The sequence below is a fragment of the Nyctereutes procyonoides genome, unplaced genomic scaffold, assembly GCF_905146905.1.
Source record: "Nyctereutes procyonoides isolate TBG_1078 unplaced genomic scaffold, NYPRO_anot_genome, whole genome shotgun sequence".
In the NCBI taxonomy this organism is placed as follows: Eukaryota; Metazoa; Chordata; class Mammalia; order Carnivora; family Canidae; genus Nyctereutes; species Nyctereutes procyonoides.
This window is the reverse complement of record NW_026575153.1, coordinates 3,044,967-3,064,681: the sequence shown is the minus strand read 5'-3', so window position 1 is coordinate 3,064,681 and position 19,715 is coordinate 3,044,967. Positions and strand designations below refer to the sequence as shown.

Here is a 19,715-nt window from a genome sequence, read left to right as displayed (position 1 = left end):
TTTAGTGGTATTTTAGCTTAGTTGGCCCACTTCAAAATATCCATCACAGAGATACCACAGATTGACTTAAACTTTGATGACTTGCAGTTCCATAATTGTCTAATTTTGGAACTGTAAAAGTTTGGAATTCTGTAACTCTCATTTTCAAATTCTATAGTATCCAACAGTAGTTCTCTGTTCTTGAGGGGTAAATGAGAATAGTTCTGATATTTGTAATTAATGATTTTTTTTAATGCATACTTTTTAAAAATTATATTAAAATCAGGCAATGGTCTGACAATAAAAAGGCTGCTTATGGAATACTGTTATGTTCAACTTTACTTACAGGATGTTAAATCCTTAGAACTAAGGTATCCCCCAGAAAAAAATTAATGGAAACATCAATTGCTTTTCAGACTTGATAGTTGCTGCTTCAAACGGTGTTTTACACAAACACTAAATTAAAAACAACAACAGCAACAACAAAAAACCCCTGAGAACACAATGAATTGCTTTTATTTTGGTATGCATCAACATCTCAGCATTTAGTGGTCCTGAACAGAAAAGTAGAAAACCACAGCAATTTGCCAGGAAGTCAAGCCTGCCAGTTTCGGGGATCTGCTATGCACACCAAGTTCTTTCTCGATCCCTGCTGAGGACCATGAGATGCAGCAGCACCAAAACCAAAGTATGTACCGAATCCAAGGTTCTTTTTGTTCCAGTTATCAGATTCCAACCTAGACCCAAATGGATTATAAGATGACCACATGAGAACCCTGTTTTAAACTTCTTCAATTGTTAAAAGCAAAAGCAATTACAGGAAAAGAAAACAATTAATTCTGAGGGATCGTGTGGTGTGCTTACAAGTGTCTTCTGTGGCCTTTCTCCAAGTTTTACCACCAAGCACTTTGAGAACTGGCAGGTCTGAGTACCCCTGGTGACTTCTTTTCACTTTATCAAAACCTGAGCTAAAAAATGGCATCAGCTGACAATGACAGCAGAGGGTGGCAGGGCTGAGGACCCAATATTCATTCCCAGGCTGGTGGAGAATGAAGAGTAAATGTGGTTCCAAACTAAACGAGGGAAGTCAGACTTTTTCCAACCTTACCTGATGGCTTCTGGCCAAAGCAAGGAAGTATCGGGTGGTGATGGTGCAAAAAAGGGACTTGAGGAGGAAGGAAAAAGCAACACCTCTCTATTAAAGTGGGAAAGAAGATATGGGGAAAGCCCTGAATTCCTCACCAAAGGCCAATTTCAGAGGGTAACAGAGGGGGTTACAATCTATGCTTCAGCCGAGGGTGGTCATGGGAAGTGGAGAAAGGATGATGGCTTGGAGGGGGGAGGGCATCATTTAAGACTTAAAAAAATGAAACCAGGGGTGCAGCTGGAGCACCCCTGCACACCCAGCAGTAGTCCCACAGGCTGCGACCTGAGACCTTGATGCCTATTCTAGCAAGCCACCCCAAGCTGGAGGGCTGTTTCAGGGACAGGGGTGGGAGGAGGGAGAGAGGGAGGGAGCCAGCAGGAGGAGAAGGGAAGAAGGCAGAGACCCCAGGCCACGTAATCACCAGCAAGGTGATTGTGTGATGTGTCTTTTCACAGTTGAGTTAGATGTGCCTCACCCATTATGATGGGAATCTATTTAAATATACTTTCTTGATCCCAGAAGTTGAACTATGTGGACTGTGGTTACACTTGACAGGAATGATTTGTTATAGCACAACTTATATATTTCAAATGGACAAAAAATTACTATCATTTACAGTATCTTAAGATAGATTGCCTTTGAATGGGAGCTTCCTTTCCAGTACTTTTGAGGTCTACAAGACATGTCTAGAAAATGTACTACTGTGGAAAATGACTGCTTAAATCGAATTGGTGGGGGGAAGGGGAGGGCCTGTGGTTTCTCTTTGATTAATTGCTGTAACACTGTCCTTCGGAGTTTCATGTTTCCTTTAGACATCATTAGGTGCCAGAGCTCTTGCAGGACAACTTTGATGGTATATGAATTCTGCCATTTTGCTAGCACTGATATGGCTCTTGGGGTCCATCACTCCATTAGAACTATTAACTCCATTTATATTAATTTTTGTTAGAAATCTTACAAGGGGGGGTGCTTCTGGGTATTTAGGTCCAAATTCTATTTTAAGGCTGTATATTCGGTTTTCATAAATTGTTCTTGGAGGCCCAGTTATCATCCCTGTCTATCATGTGAGTGTCATGTCTTCGTCATCTTCTAGACCCCAGCTAACTGTGCCATCTCCTACTACTTTCTGGCCTTCCAATTCTTTGAATAGTTGAAAATTGCGAGGGAATTTTACTCCTGAGCCCGTGGTGGCTGCTATCTTGTGTCACTGTCTATTGTAATTAATGATTTTTTAAATTTATCTTATTAAAAATTATCCATCATAATGTTTTGAGTACTTACTTGCACAAACATTTTTAGAAAGAAATTTATAAAAATAGTGTATAACCTTTCTTGGGAATACACTCTACCTGAGCTGTGAGGTTGAGGTCCTTATTGGAATAAAATTAAATAGATACAGAAAGAACTAAGAGAATAAGAAATGCAGAACAAACAAACAAAAAACCCAGATAAAAATAATAAAAGCTTGAACTTGACATGCTAATTTAAAAATTCAAATGAAAGTAAGCACTCCAGAAGAGTTTAGAAAATTTTGAAGAATAAAGCCAGTGGATCACCCTACTTGCTTTACAATGTAAAGCATGTATCCTATGTATCACAATGTAAAGGTAAGGGCAGTGGAACATGGGTGGTTTGAGACTGCAAAATCATTTTAGTGTTTCTGCTAGAAAAGATCATTTTCATCTCAGTTTTCAAGCTAGTTTGTGTCCAGCTCAGTTTAATCCAGCATTTTTTTTTGTTTTTCAGTGAAACTATTTAATTTATTAACATTTATTTAGTAAACTTAGGCTTCCTTTATTTTGTTTTTTATACCAACTATTCTGCCAAATGCTACAGATAGAAAAATTAGTACTCTGGATGAAGACTGTGAATTTACTGTTTGCAAGGAGCCTCATAAATTACTTGTTCCAAAGGTGGATCCTAATGAATTTATGTGTAGTCAATCAAAGGGCAACATCCCCGAGGTCCTCCAAAATTAAGGCCCTGAAACTTTATTGAATTTAAGAAGCTTGAAGCAGAGTACAGGGTTCTATACCCAGAGATTTTGACTTTAGAGTCCAGTCTTTGTCACTCTACAGCCCATATGTTTAACCACTGGCCTTTAGTGCCTGTTTATTCCATCTCCCCAGATAAATGTTAAGAAATCTTATTCAGTTATGTGGCATTTCCTACAAAACTCAGAGCAGAGTCATACCACACAAGAGATGCTAAAATATACATAAAGGAGTAAATATACACGAGGAGTTAAATCCGGACAACATTAACAGTTACTGAACTAGCCCCTGTGTCCACTATACAGCCCATAAAAGATACAAGTGATAGCAACTGATGTCAGCACGAAACAAAAGTTCCCTGTGTTGCTTAGTATAAATTGTTCTCTTAGAGGAAATTGGGAGAGTAGAAGAACTTCCCTTTCTTTACGCTTTAGGAAATATGTCATTCATTCTCTGTAGAAGGACTGGTTAACTTTTTTCCATTCTGTGAACTAATTATTTCTTACATGTTAAATAGGCAAAGATATTGCTTAGTTAGAGTGAGATTTTGACTCTGCCTGATGATTGTAATGCCAGGCTAATTATTGTTCTGAGGAGCTACCTAATGCCCAATAAGAGTGTGCTTCTCTACCTGAGATGACCTGTGGATATGGACATGTGTTTTATTGCAATTATAAAACACACTTTGATGATTATTTTTTGTGTATCATCACAATTAACTGTTCTCAGAATCTGAGGAGACTAATCTCCTTTATAAGTCTTATATTTCATTTAGTGACAACTGTTCTTGAAGGTGTAATATATACTCTAGTATAATTTTAAAATATCCACAAGTTGTCAGGTTGAGTGGCTGAGAGATTTGTTTAAAGAAATGTGGGCAGGGACGCCTGGGTGGCTTAGTGGTTTGGTGCCTCCCTTCGGCCCAGGGCGTGATCCTGGAGTCCTGGGATCGAGTCCCACATCAGGCTCCCTGCATGGAGCCTGCTTCTCTCTCTGCCTTTGTCTCTGCCCCTCTCTCTCTCTCATTCTCTCTCTCTCTCTCTCTCTCTCTCTCTCTCTCTCTCTCTCTGTGTGTGTCTCTCATGAATAAATAAATAAAATCTTTAAAAAAATGCGGGCAACACTTTTATGATTGGACAAAAAAGGGAGAAAATGAAAATATTGTGTCAAAGATGTTTTAAAAGCTTGAATTATGAAATGGATTATATCTGAGACTTAGAGTCTGCTTAATTTAATTTTATTTTTTAAAGATGTTATTTATTTATTCGAGAGAGAGAGAGAGAGAAAGAGAGAGAGAGAGAGGCAGAGACACAGGCAGAGGGCAAAGCAGGCTCCATGCAGGGAGCTCAACATGGGACTGGATCCTGGGTCTCCAGGAAAATGCCCTGGGCTGAAGGTGGCGCTAAACTGCTGAGCCCCCTGGGCTGCCCAAGTCTGCATAATTTTAAAAACAAAATAAGAACAGATTAAATTCTAACTCTTTAAAATATTGTCTAAACAGGAGTCACTTAAAGAGATAGTAAAATTAATTTAGTAGTATGCATTCTGTGATCTCAGTAGAGCGTTTATAGACTAATTGAATGAAAATGGATATAAATATCTCTTAAATATAAGAAAATTTACTCTAGGCAAAATCTCATTTTGATGTATAATATTATATATAGATATAATATATATAATTATATATATATCAGAATATGAAATTTTCCATAAGGAAAAACAAAGAAAGACTAGAATCTTAGAGAAAGATCTTTTCCTCTTAAATTTTGCTTCATAAAATAGTGATATTTAATATTGACTAAAAAAAAAAAGATTGATCTGGTATTATATCATGGAAATGGAGAAAAAAGTACTATGGGAATATCAGGCCACATCTATGACGTAGTCATAGAGCTTGGAAAGGGTAGGGCAAGATTGGGTCACTTTAGGTCACCTGCTTTGATTAGTATACCTGGAGCAGACAGAGAGGAGCTTGAAACGTAGCGAGTGTATGTATGTTGTTGGTAGATATGTACATTTTTGTAGGCTTCCTTTATTTTGTTTTTTTGTAAAGATTTTATTTTTAAGTAGTCTCCATAGTCAGTGTGGGGCTGGAACTTACATCCCCAAGATCAAGAGTTACATGCTCTACCAACTGAGTCAACCAGGTGACCCTGTTTTGTTTTTCAGTAAATCATTTTCTTATGTGATATTTGAAATTATTAGCCATGCATTCTTTTAATATATATCTCTAATGTTACTGCCTTATTTTGAATCACCAAATGTACTTCTTAGGTTAATTTTATTTTATCAAAATATTTTATGCAAATAGTAAAGGAAATATAAAGGCTTATATACAGAAAACTGAGCAGTTCCGTTTTTAACCCTTCCTTTACTTGATCAGAGCAACAATTATTTCTCATGGTATTTACCTTTGTAATTTCTAAATAATAATCATCTTCTAACTCTTGAATCTTCGGTCTTAGTTATATTTACTGACTTACGGTAGGTGAGACTTTTACTTTACAGCTCTACTGCTCTTGCCAGCTTGTCAATATCATCATTTTGGAAAGATTATTTAACAATATATTTTTAAAAACCATTTTCAGTCTTTAAATTCTTACAGCAATATAAATATTCTGTGTGAGCCAAAGTTTGGGATAATTCTGTATATTGGGATTCAGTAAGAGAGTCGACAGTCACCCATAGAGAGCACTTGCTGGTAAAGTGGGCCCTAAAGGCCTGTGTGAGCCACTGCCCCTCTCCCTGCATGGATTTGCTAAGCACACTGCATCAGGGAACCTGGAGCACTTCTCTCCTTGCCAAATTACACAGCTCTCCATGTGTTGTGTTTTTATCTGCATGTTTGAAATCCAGTTCTTCTATATAGAAGGAAATTTAGCATTTCAAACTATATATAGACATAGCACTGGGGGATGAATGGCCTAAGTAAGCTTGTGGGAAATGTGAAAATATTTTCTGAAAATACATTTCTTTAAAAAAATCTCTTCTTTCACATTCCTCAAATATTTACTTATATTGTGCCACAGTACAGGTTTTCTGCACAGATAATGTCTTTGTAATCACTTTGTCGTAGAAGTCTTTGCTAGGAATGAAACACTCATCTTCCTTTTGTTATTGGCCTTATTATCTTTCTATCATCTTTATACAGTTTTTATCATTTTATTATTTAAACCAGTTAATTGTTTTTCTTTGTGTTCCTTTTCCTGAGTATATGCTGATTCTTTTAGAGGCCATCTTCCATCAAGAGATTACAAATTCATTTGAATTTAAGTGGTTTTCAAATTAATGCTGTTTTCCTTTTGTCTATTACCTTTTATTTCAAGTACTTTTCTGCCTAAGGAAATATTTAGTGGCTACTGTCTGTTTGTAAAACAATTACACATATAATGAAGACCATTGGGAAGGTACAGAAAATAAGAAACTCATGCCATCTAGGGAAAACAAGCATTCTCATATATGTTCTTCTGGTCTGACTGTATATATACACAGATTATACATCCTTCCAATGTATACTTCAGGAAGCAGAGTTGAACTAGTGATACCTGCTGTCATGAAACTGCTACACCAGCTAATAAAGGGGATAGTCCACATAATCATATAATTATTTAATTATAATTTTGACAAATGCATATCATATAAGAGTACAAACAGTTTTTTTTTAAGATTGTATTTATTTATTCATGAGAGTCAGAGAGTGAAGCAGAGACAGGCTGAGGGAGAAGCAGGCTCCCTGTGGGGAGCCGGATGTGGGACTTGATCTCAGGACCTGGCATCATGACCTGAGCCAAAGTCAGACCCTCAACCACTGAGCCACCCAGATGCCCCAAGAGTACAAACTTTTAAGGAAGGGGAGTAGCATTATCAAGTTTGTGAGCTGATTTCATCAATTAAAAAAAATGGACATAATATGTAATAAAATGCCTCTGTAATATGCTATATATATATATATATATACACATATACATACACACACACACATATATAAATTTAATCTATGGCTATAAATTTGTCAAATGTTATTTTTCTTTAGATGATATAGAATTGTGGTCTAGTAGAATTGAATACTAATGTGAAGAATCCTTCTGTTTTTAACTTTAGTATGTAAACTTTTTCATTTGACTTTACTTCAGCTACTACTAAAGTGCCAAATTAGTGACATAAACTGCTTATAATGAATTTGTCTGTGATAGTACCATATGATGATTACAATGTTAAGTAGATTGATTTTATAAATACAGAGAAATGCTGTACAAATTCTCGGCTATTTTATTTATAACATAAGTCATAGGTGTCCCACTGGCTAATTTACATATATTACATCATTTAATCCTCAGAATAACCCAGTGAGAGTGGTGCTAACCTCTTTCACAGATGAAGAAATTAATTCAGAGAAGTTAATTAGCTTGTAGTGAGTTACTGTTGTGATGATAGTATTAAGATGTAAGTCTTGAGCAGCCCGGATGGCTCAACAGTTTAGTGCTGCCTTCAGCCCAGGGTGTGATCCTGGAGACCCAGGATCGAGTCCCATGTTGGGCTCCCTGCACGGAGCCTGCTTCTCCCTCTGCCTGTGTTTCTGCCTCTCTCTCTTTCTCTGTGTATCTCATGAATAAATAAAATCTTTATTAAGAAAAAAAAAAGATGTAAGTCTTGGTTTCAAATAAAATTCATGCTTTTAATTTCCTTGATATTATGCTCTCTCTTCGTAAAGCAGATGAGTAGAAAATATACCCATTTATCAAATGAAAAAATGGAGGCATAGGAACGACTCAGATTTCAAGTATGGTAGAAAGGATAATGAAGTGGTAGTCAACCTTTTCTTTCTGAACTTCATTTTTCCTGTTTATATATAAAGAAGATTCATCTTTATCAAATTCTATCATAAGTGTACTATGGTTGGTGGTATCACATGGCCAGTGAAATGCATTCAGAGTTTTCTGCCTATACTTGTACTTCAACAAGAGAAGCTGTGCTTTTGTTTTGTATATCGGGCCTTGAAATACATTCAAGTATAACACCAGGGGTGATAATACTGACCTACTTTGGGAATAAAAATTTGGGCTTTCAGCATGGATACATTGCTTTACTTTTATTCTAGGTGAGGTCATAAATCACTGCTCTATTACGTTTTTCTGTAAAATGAAGTGTCAGGGTCTCTTTTTTTTCTAGTATAATAATGTAATGAGAATTAAGTTATGTAAGTGTATATTTATCTTGAAGAGTGTTTTTAATAAAACCATGTGTTTGGTTTCTGCAAGTGGTTATGATGAAATTTTTTGTCTAAAGCATTTCAGCTGTAGCAATATTTGAGTCTGTGTAGATAGTCATGCTTAGTATTTTTGGTAAACTAAAAATTTTATATTATACAGTGAGGAATTTTGAATAGACTAGTAGGAAATTGTGATAGTTTAACATAAACCAGGTTATTATTTATCTATCAGGAAACCAGAGGAATAAAAAAGATTTTATTAATGATCTTAATGTTGATAATATATAAAGCCAGTTTAGATGATCTTTTAAGATCTATGTAATTTTTTGATTTCTCAAGACTTTACTAAGGATTTTGTCAAATTTCAGGCACCATCCTGGTTTTCTTAGTGTCTAGTTTTATCAAACATAGACTACAGCAAATCTTTAGGTTATAGCAAACATTTTTCGTGATTCTGAAATGGTAAACTATAATTATCTGAAGCTGACCTTCTATCTAGTGCTATTTTTACAAGACTGCTTTACTTCTACAAATATTCCTTCTAAATAACTTTTTTTAATAGCCATACTCATCAATATTCCAGCACATTTTAACTGCTAGTCTCTTCAGAACTCACAGAAGACACATAATTCAGCAAGAAGAGCAGTGAGTCATGCCACATCTTGTTTTCATAGGAACAGCAAAGCATAAGCATATGTCAGTGTTTGCTCTGGGGTAGGTTTCCCTAGAAAACAGATCAGTGAGATGCTAAATTGCAATTTTATGTGATAGACAGCTGAAAACAAGGCCATGTGTGAAAGTAGTCAAACTCTTAGATGTTGTGCATGTCAAAACGGGAACAAAAATTATAATGCAAGTTTAATTTCCTTATGTGATTCTCAACATTAATTGAGGTATGCAGCTCACCCACAGCCTTGGGTGTGGCTCATGAACATAGCTGCTAACTCTGATGTATAATTTTTATATTTTATTGCCATATATGACTGGGTTTTTGCATTGTAATCACTGATGAAAATGAGAGAGGAAATGTGTTGGCTATACCATGACATACATGTTTTTGGCTTTGACTATTTGTGTCATAACTTTTTTTTGTTTATAGAACTTCAGTACTTGGCAATACTTTTGGAGAAAGTTTTAATATGCTGGATTTCTTCTTGGGATTGGGAACAGAGCTTGTTCTCTGGACAGCCTGTGATATAGTTTCTTATCTACATAGACTTCCTTGCCAGTGACTGTGATGGTTTCAGAGGCATCCAAGGGCCACACTTATCCCCCAGATGTTACCTCTGAGGGCAAGTACACAATACCATGGTGAGCCTACCTGTTGCCTTTGTACCTTGGGTTCAGTAAAATGCCTGAGGGTAATTTAGAAGAAGAGAGTCATTGACTTTCCCTTGGTAATTCGATGACTTTCTCCTTCATTTAACTTTTCAGAAGCAAATGTAGCCCACCTAGCCTAGGATTGTTGCTAGTTGAAAGAACTGTTTGTTTATTATTTTTTAAAGATTTTATTTATTTATTCATGAGACACACACACACACACAGAGAGAGAGAGAGAGAGAGAGAGAGAGAGAGAGAGAGGCAGAGACATAGGCAGAGAGAGAAGCAAACTCCATTCAGGGAGCCTGATGTGGGACTGGATCCTGGGACTGCAGGGCTACACCCTGGGCCAAAGGCAGATGCTTAACCACTGAGCCAAAGAAGTGTTTAGAAGAAAAGAAGACTTTAGTTTCACTCTGGGGACTTAGGGATGAATAATTTGGAATGGGGTTATCTATCCCATTTCCCATTATCCCTAGTACATCCTCATTCTTATGGTAGCCAAGAACTGACATTTTCTGAAATTAGACTGGTGAGGTGACTTTCAAAAAACAATACTGTGTGTAATGTTAAATTCTTCTCTCATAAAAGCCTGGAACCTGGAAGAAGATGATAGTTGTCATTTATGTTCAGTTTTCATGTCATAAGAGATATTAAATACCATAACTGACACTATAATAGTGTCCATGTGGCAAGTATTGTTCTAAGCACCTTACAGGCATTTTTTCATTGAGTTTTCGTAATTACCCTTGATAAGAGAGATAAGTATTGTTACTGTTCTTATTTTACAAGTGAGGAAATAGAGAGCTTAAGTAACATACGCTTACTTTGTAATTTAATGTGTTCAGCCTAGCTTTTAACTTACTGACTAGTAAGTTAAACAACTAGTAAATGGAGGAACTAGGATTAGAATCTAGGCGATCTGCTCTTAACCCTGGGAGGTACTGGACATTCTAAAGACTACACTACTTATCAAATTGACCACACTGTCTTAGATGAATTTTATTTTATTTTATTTATTTATTTTTTATTTATTTATGATAGTCACAGAGAGAGAGAGAGAGAGAGAGAGAGAGAGAGAGAGAGAGGCAGAGACACAGGCAGAGGGAGAAGCAGGCTCCATGCACCGGGAGCCTGACGTGGGACTCGATCCCAGGTCTCCAGGATCGCGCCCTGGGCCAAAGGCAGGCGCCAAACCGCTGCGCCACCCAGGGATCCCTTAGATGAATTTTAAAGTCTTACGAATGGCTTGCTTGTCTTTGAGGCCAGTGTTAGTGTTGGATTTATTTGCCAGTCTTTTCTGAGTCTCTTTCACCTTGTCATAGGTAATAATACATTCCCTAGGAGAAATAAAAGAATTAGCTAATATAGCCAGTTGATTTGGCCTTCTCCTAGGAAAGAACCCTGAAACAATGACACAACTCCTGTGTGAACATCACCAAACAGCCCATTCCAGTTAGACAGCTCTAATTAAGTGAAAGTCCTTTTAGTTAAAATCTCACTGTTGGTGTTCATTAGAACATTTTAGAAAAGCAGCCCGAAGAGTTAAATATCAGAATAGTTATGGAAGAAAAAACTCATTGTTATCTTAAAAGGAATCAGGAACTGTGATGCCAAAGCTATATAAGTACTTTTCCATTTATTGTAAATAGTTTTGCATTTTTTTTAAGATCACAATATTGAGTACATTGTGTGTTTTTCTTTTGACTGATTTCTGATCCTTTATGAGGTCCCAGGTTCTTCTGTGAATCTAATAAAAGAGGAAGTAAATATAGGAATCACCAATTCCTGTTCTTTAGAGATCTTTCAGGAGGTGGTTAGCACCAACATAAGAGATATCAGATGAGACAATGTGTTTTTCTTTCACTAAAGAGCCTAATATATTTCAAATTATTTGTCTTATGACTTAGGTATTAGTGTTTGGCTTTTCTGAGTTTTCACACATTTTCAAATAGGGAAAATCTCCACCATCTAGTTCAATTTATAGTAAGTACTTGCTAGAGGTGTCATTGTTGGAAAGATACATATAGTAACCTATGGTTAGCATTTCTGTTCTCAGTGATTATAAATTTGTCAAAAGCAAATTTAGTGAGATTGAACTCACTAGGGTACAGACATACCCTAGCCAAAGCCTGTGTTAATTATTGTTATTGTTATGTCTATTCATTTTGTTCCTTTGAGGATATAATTGGATGCAGTGTTTTTCAAAAGTTAAAACTAGTTTAATATTGTTTCACGAATGGGCTGTTTCAGTTCCGTGAGCCACTATTTGTGTGATAGCCATTGTGTTTATTATATCACCTGCCAACCTTCCAGACCTTTCTGTGCTCTTTGCCTTTGAGTAAAGATTAGTGTTTCTCAAACTGAAGTTTATTATGCATTTAGTTTTTTGAGTCAGGACCAGCATTTCCCCTCCCTCCTTTTTTTGTTTTTTTAAATGAAACAGACTAGAACAGAATATATTTTAACAAATTGCACATGAAAATATATGTTTTATTGGTTCATATTTGTACTAGGTAGGTCATGATATAAAATATATTTCTGACTGTGTATTGTGATTAAATGGTTTCCAGTGGTGGTCTACACCACTTCTACTCACTTGGCAGTCCATGGACACTGGTGCCAGTTTTAACTATTTGCTCCTGGTCTACAACAAGGTAAGTGCTGAAATTGAGAATAAGCATTTACAAATTTTTGAAGCAATTTGACATTTGATCAGTGGATTTGTCCCATGGAAAGCTGTAGACCAATTTGGGTATTGCTGAACTTACATTATGAGTCAACTATGTTGTGAGTTGTGTGCTGTTATGAAGCAGTATTCAAGGGTCATGTTCTAATATATTAGATTCAAACAGTGGTGGAGGGAATTCTCTCAGGACAATAAGCTTATCTTTTGGTAAAATAGGTAAAATGTGTTGTTAATTTGCTACAATTTTGGATTTTCTTCCTTCCATATCAGAGGTATTAGGATAGAGAATATAATTTATAAGATTTTATATCATCCCTTTGTTAAAAGTAATACTTTAACATTGGGAATTCTAATGTAGCCTAAATTTCACAACAAAGTCCATTATATTATTAATCAGAAATAGAAGCAATACTGTTTTACCTTACAGACAAAATTCAGTATCTATAAACAAAACTAAAGTTTCTTAATAAAGGAAAAATTGAATGCATTTCAGCCCTTTCTATGTGATAGTCTATTGTGGTAGTTATATGCTAATCACAAATAATAAAAGAATGAACAAATTCATTTATTCATTTTATTTATTTATTTATTTACTTTTACTTACTTATGATTATATTTATTTGTGAGAGACAGAGAGAGAGAGAGGCAGAGACATACATAGGCAGAGAGAAGCAGGCTCCCTGTGGGGGGCCTGATGCGGAACTTGATCCCAGGACCCCAGGATCACAACCTGAGCCTAAGATAGACACTCAACCACTGAATCACCCAGGTGCCCCTATTTTATTTTTAAGTAGGCTCCACACCCAGCCTGGAACTTAGTGTGGGGCTTGAACTCATGACCCTGAGATCAAGACCTGCGCTGAGATCAAGAGTTGGATGCTTAACTAACGGAGCCACTCAGGCACTCCAAAATGGACAAATATTTTAATGTTTTCTGGCTTTAAATTTCCCTTTTTGACTTAGATATTATATTGAATACTTTGACCTAATTTAATGAGATACAATGATGATGATATTGGACAGGATTCTACAATGAACTGATAAGTGTGAAATTAGAGTCTCATCTTAATTGAACAAGGATAGACCGATTTATCTATGGCTAAAATAGTCGCATTTGATCATTAATTTTTAAATTCCTGGACTCTGAGTAACTACCTCCAGATTTTTAAAAGACCTAAACATATCCCAAATTATTTTTTGAGGGTTAAATAAGTGGAAAAACATAAGTTGAGACTATAAAGAATGAAAAGTTTTCATTCCCGTGCTCTCCACAGACAGCAGACTGACTTTGTTTTCCTAATAAGGCTGCGCTAAATACTGGAATGCTTGTCCTTTTGAATTTTATTGAAATACCTAAAAATACCCACTTTACAAAAAAAGTTTGTAGTTTAATGTGTTTAGCCTAGACAAAAATAGAAAAGAGATGTATCTGGAAAAAGTTACTGACAAAATTGTGCCTCTGATATTAGTATAGGACAGAGAGCATATAAATGTGAACTTCAAAAAACATTATCTTACACTTTGGATGTATGAAGAACAAATTAGGTATTTTGCTATCTTCTATTTGTGTTTTGTCTCAATATATTTAAGATTTTAGGCAAGTTTCAGTCCCTCTTCCCCTTCTTTTATGGTTAGTAAGAAGGCTTATACTGTTCAAACATACATACAGGGTAATTTATTGCTCAACACTGTATTTAGATTTAATCTTCTTTAATTTCAGATGTGGATTTAACTTTCTTACAAAAATGAAGTGCTGTGATTAAGGATACTTGTTCCTCTCACTTAGAGTATAAGACCAGGTTCTTATATTGGCATAAAGTAGCTTATTTGCTCTAGCTCCCACTTGTCTCTCTGGCTGTGCTTCTCACTGACCTCCCAGCTTTCTTTTTTTTTTTTTTAATTTAAAGGTTTTGTTTATTTATTCATGAGAGAGAGAGAGAGAGAGAGAGAGAGAGAGAGAGAGAGGCAGACACAAGCAGATGGGGAAGAAGGCTCCATGCAAGGAGCACGACGCAGGACTCCATCCCGGGTCTCCAGGATCACGCCCTGGGCTGAAGGCGGTGCTAAACCGCTGAGCCACCCGGGGTGCCCTGACCTCCCAGCTTTCTTAGCCCCTGTCTAGCCTCACTGGCACATTCCTACCTTAGAGACTTTACACTTGCTATTTGGTTGACCTTGATTTCTCTACTTCAGGTCTCTTCTCAGATTTCATCTTAATAGAGAGGTCTTCTCTGACTCTTTTATATAAGATAACATATCCCTTTCCCTGTCTTGCTTTACTAGACTCTGTTTTGCTTATTACCATGTGATATACTTGTTTTTAGTCTGCTTCCCCTCAAAGTAGGTAGTTTGTTTCATTCATTACTCTTGCCCCACTGCCCTACAACAACTTGGTGTGTTAGGGGCTCAGTGAGTATTTGTAGAATTTTTTTTTAGGTTTTATTTATTTATTCATGAGAGACAGAGAGAGAGAGCGAGAGCGAGAGCGAGATATGCAGAGACATAGGCAGAGGGAGAAGCAGGTTCCATGCAGGGGGCCAGATGTGGGACTTGAGCCTGGATCCTGGGATCATGACCTGGGCCAAAGGCAGGTGCTAAACCACTGAGCCACCCAGGTGTCCTTGTAGAAGTAATTAATAAATTAAGGAAATTATAACGCAGGTATTGCCCTTGAACTTGAAGTGACATTGGGTATAAGACATATTGGTCAGGAATGAGAAGGTGCTTGGTTAAAATAACTTATGGTAATATATAAGGCCATACTAATAACAAATCTGGTGGTTAATGGGAACTGGATTCTGTCCATAACATAAAGATGTGTGTGTGTGTTTGTGCGTGTGTGTGTGTATTTGTTTATAAAAAAATAAAGCTGATTCAAAAAGAATTGAACACTATCAAAAATGTATTATTCAGTGACTTAGTTATGTATGTGGGTATATTTATGTATGTAGGTATATATTTAGTTACCCAGTATATATGAATATCTAGCCAAAACTTAATTAAAAGGAACCATCATGATTATTTCTATAATTTTATATGCTCAGCATACACTAGTGTGTCACAGGGCACAAATCAAACCTGTAGCCTGATTCATTCTGGATTATTGGTAGTATATCACCATTGATAACTATAATGGGGACTACGATACCTGTTCCTTTATTTTCTCAAGATTGTGAAGAGGAAACAGAAACATGTAATTCATAACATACACACAGGAATATCTTGTGATGTGGTATCTTGGGATCTACATGGCCACTAACTTCAGAAGCTGGTTGTAATTTTAAGTAAAACACTCAGTTTAGCACCATAGATGATAATCATTATGGAACCTGCTGGAAAATGAAGTTATTTTAGAATTCTTATTGCTATGGGGAAGATACTCTGCTTATCTAGAAAAAAATATGGAAGAATAGATTAAAGGCTCCATAATACAGAGGTTTAGAGCTGCTTATAAAGAATATCGAAAACTTGCATTCAGATCTCAGTTCTGCCTTTTTCAAATTCTAAATTGTGGTCAAATAATTTAACTCATTTGAGCTTCTCTTCCTATATTAAAATGAGAACAGTATTACTCTCTCAAGAAAAATAGGTGATATAATTTATATAATGGGCCAAGTGAAATGATTGGCATATACTCAACAAGTGATATTTTTTCATCCATTTCTAGTTTGTTGTTTTCTCTTGAAACTTATCCTGGTAGATAATTTGGTTTGATTATAACAGTATATAATAAGAAAAAATAATTTCTATAACTCAAGGGTCAGATCTTCTGTATAAGGAGTAGGAAAGTAGTCTCTATCACTGCTGACTCTGTGTCAGTCACAAAGGTGTATGACATTCATGATCTCATTTTATCCTCAAAACAATTCCTCAAGGAAAGATTATTATCCTTGTATCAACAAAGAAACTGTAGAGTTAGCTAATTTATTTTTTTGGTAACCTAGACTTGCAACCTTCATTTACCTATTTCTCCTATTTCTCAAAGAATTCCTCTCTATTAACGAAGAGCTTGGTAAGAGAAATGAAAGATAGGTTCTCTCTGTCTTTTTAGGGCTCTAAGCTTTTCCTAAAGGGAAGAAAAAGTAAGTAAATTTATGAATTGTGCCTGCTTTTATACTACTTTTCTCCTACTCTCCATCATCTGGTGCTTATCAGAGTTTTCCTGAAGCATTAGTTTTATATGCATGGCTATAAGTCTCTGAAAATCCAGTTATGCATATAGTTTGTCATTGATGCCCACTTTCCTAATATGAATGAATGTTAACCACATTTGTTATTTAAGAGTATCTTAATAGTATCATTGAAAGAGCCAGAAAGATGTAGATGTATCAATGGAACTCCTGAATTTTCACAAGTAGATTATTTACTTTGCAAATCCTATTATTTTTATATTAGCAATCAAGGACTATGTTGATAAAAAAATTTTTTTTCTTACTGATTGGAGCTGGAAGAAAGTATATATTAAATAGAAGTGATTAGCATTGTGCCCAAAGAAAGCTATAAACCAGTAGGTTTTCAGAGAATGCAACTCTGTCATTAATTGCTTGTTTATATCAATGTTGAAAGTATTACTGTCCATTCCTAATATGAAATAAAGTATAGAGTTTTGTGGACAAGAATGAGAAAGAAGGAATTTACCCCTTTCTGCTTCTCTCACAGAATGCATAGTGCATCCTTGTTAGTTAACTCTCTTAGAATTAAAAAAAAATACATATTATTAATAGTTCATTCACAATATATAGCAGAAAATGAGAGAGGTTTTTATTAATCCTTATCATGTATTAGCAAATAAACTGAAGTACTGAGTAGTGGAGTTAAAAATAGTGCCTAAAATATCATCTTAATCCAATAACATTAACCCCGTCTCTTCACCAAGCTTCATCAGTGCCATGTGGTGTGAATTTTATTTGAGTTGGTAATTTGGAAGTTTAGGTTGGGTCATTCAGTTGCAAGTAATACCAAAGTTCGAGATAGAGGGGTTAAAAGGAATTGACAAGTAGTGCCCAGCAACCACAGAAAGATTGATGAGGTGCTAAGCTCTCATATTTTTAGTCATGTCAGTGTCTGAAGAAATTGTAACTAGGATTTTTTTATTATGCAGAATAATTGTGAGGCTTACAGTCCAAAAGAACCATGCTCATATAGGATTATTTCCAGAAGGTTTGTTATAATGAAAACCATAAAATGATCTAAATCAGAGGTTGACCAGATTTAGCCCCCATCCTGTTCTTTTTTTTCCCCCATCCTGTTCTTATGAATAAAGTTTTATTGGAACGCAGGCATGCCCACCTATTTACACTTGTCATTCTTCTTGTTCTAATGATAGAACCTTTAAGCATTAAATTGAGATCCCATGACCCACAAAACCTAAAGTATTGACCGTCTGGCCCCTTACATTAAAGTTTAACATTTCTTAATAGTGGGGCATATAAAATAGATTCCTTATTTAAAATTTCTACTGAAATAGTATTTTCCCTGTAAAAGAATTTTACCTATAATAAGAATACATTAGCCTGGACTTTGAAGTTCCTTTTATTTAAACTTGAACATATCTAAAATATTACACAATTTCTTTAACAGTCTTTTTGATAGAAGTTCTTTATAAATACTCATTAGAAAATTATGTTTTTTTCCCTTCAGTGTTCTGAGGTTATTTTGAGTATGGACATGAGGCAGAATGGACAGATTAAAAATGTTTAAAAATGTTTTTATGGTAATAAATGTTAAGTAGAAAAATAAATTTCTTCCGTTAGAATCAGGTAGAATAATGTGAAATTTTGCATTTATCACTATATGAAACTGTCTTATTTATTGACTTATTATCTACCTCCTTCATTACGTTAGAAAATTACGTTTTTTTCCCTTCAGTGTTCTGAGGTTATTTTGAGTATGGACATGAGGCAGAATGGACAGATGAAAAATGTTTAAAAATGTTTTTATGGTAATAAATGTTAAGTAGAAAAATAAATTTCTTCCATTAGAATCAGGTAGAATAATGTGAAATTTTGCATTTATCACTATATGAAACTGTCTTATTTATTGACTTATTATCTACCTCCTTCATTAGAATGTAGATTTGAGGCAGGAACCTTCTTTGCCTTGTTTACTACTATATTCCCCTGGCTAGAACAGTGCCTGCGGCTCAATAAATACTGATTAATGGACAGATGAAAGGATAATCTCAAGTGAAAGATGACATGTAACATATAAAACTGTCACCAAAACTAGTTATTCAAATTGAGCAATATTCAGTTTACATTTCTGAAGATCTTAATAGCATCAAATTTATGAACTTCAACCATAAAAAATAAAGCAGCATAGCATGAGAAGAAGAAATATTTGTTAATCTCTTGGTTCCTGCTGGGTGAGATGGATATATTAGAGGGAGGAAAATGGGGACATTGGCATTAAACTTGGCATTAGGAGTCCAAATTATTTAACATTTCTGAGCTTTATTTCTGAAATTAAGCAGTGTATTGTATATAAGGCCTTAATTCAATGTTGAGCTCCTAGTAAGACCCCAGTAAATGGTAATGTAATGTAATGCTGATGCTATCATTATTTGTATAATGGGAAATATTTTATCACTTTAAATTTAGCTTAATGTTTCCTTGTCTATTCTTCCCCCACCTCTGAACTCCTGCCATGCCCCCAAATAGTGTGCCACGCAGGTCAGGCAAGCTCAGTAGAAGTCTTTTCCTTCTTTCCTCCCTGTCTCGGTCTCTCCTCCTCCTGCCCTCTGTTCTTCTGTGGCTTGATTTAGAATTGGTTGAGTTTCTTCTCAAACCTCATCGACTGCTATGACCATCTGATCTTAGAACAAAAGGATCTTAGAACAAAAGCCCTTCATCCTTACGTGTGGAATCAGAGCCTCTCCCAGTCTCAAGCCAAGCCCAAGCAGAGGGGGTCCCAGCCACTCAGATGGACTAGAGCAATCCTCTTGCTTCTCTTTTCTTACCTTCTTTTTCTCATCGTTCAAAATATGTCCAGCTTTGGGTTCTTTTTCCCTTTTGAAAGGAAAAAAAGGTACTATGTTAGTCCCCATAGTAAGATAGAGAAGATGCAGAGCGGGAGAGAAATTGAGAGTGAGACTGTATGTATGAGTGCATGTGTATGTGGTGAACACAATATTTTATAAGCCAAAAGGTGTTATGATATAACTTTTTTGTACTTTTATTTATAGAAAATTTAATCCTTACATATTCTCAAGTCTTTTAGAAAAAAAGCGTAAATATAATGCCCCAAGCGGTTTAAATGTTTAAGGTTTGAATTTACAGTAGACTGACTGGAAGTACAATAAAATATGGAGGAATTGTTTAAGGAGACATCCCTCTGCACAGTTGAGTACTCACTTTTTTCCCCTCTGGAGTTGCTTTG

At 35.7% G+C, this 19,715-nt stretch overlaps 1 protein-coding gene and 1 pseudogene across 16 annotated transcripts in view; one reads left to right on the top strand and one right to left on the bottom strand.

The window, feature by feature from the left end:
* Positions 1 to 19,715, top strand: part of PDLIM5 (PDZ and LIM domain 5) — a 212,239-nt gene that overhangs the window by 99,700 nt on the left and 92,824 nt on the right. The window lies entirely within an intron of this gene.
* Positions 1,894 to 3,777, bottom strand: LOC129501940 (ubiquitin-conjugating enzyme E2 variant 1-like; annotated as a pseudogene).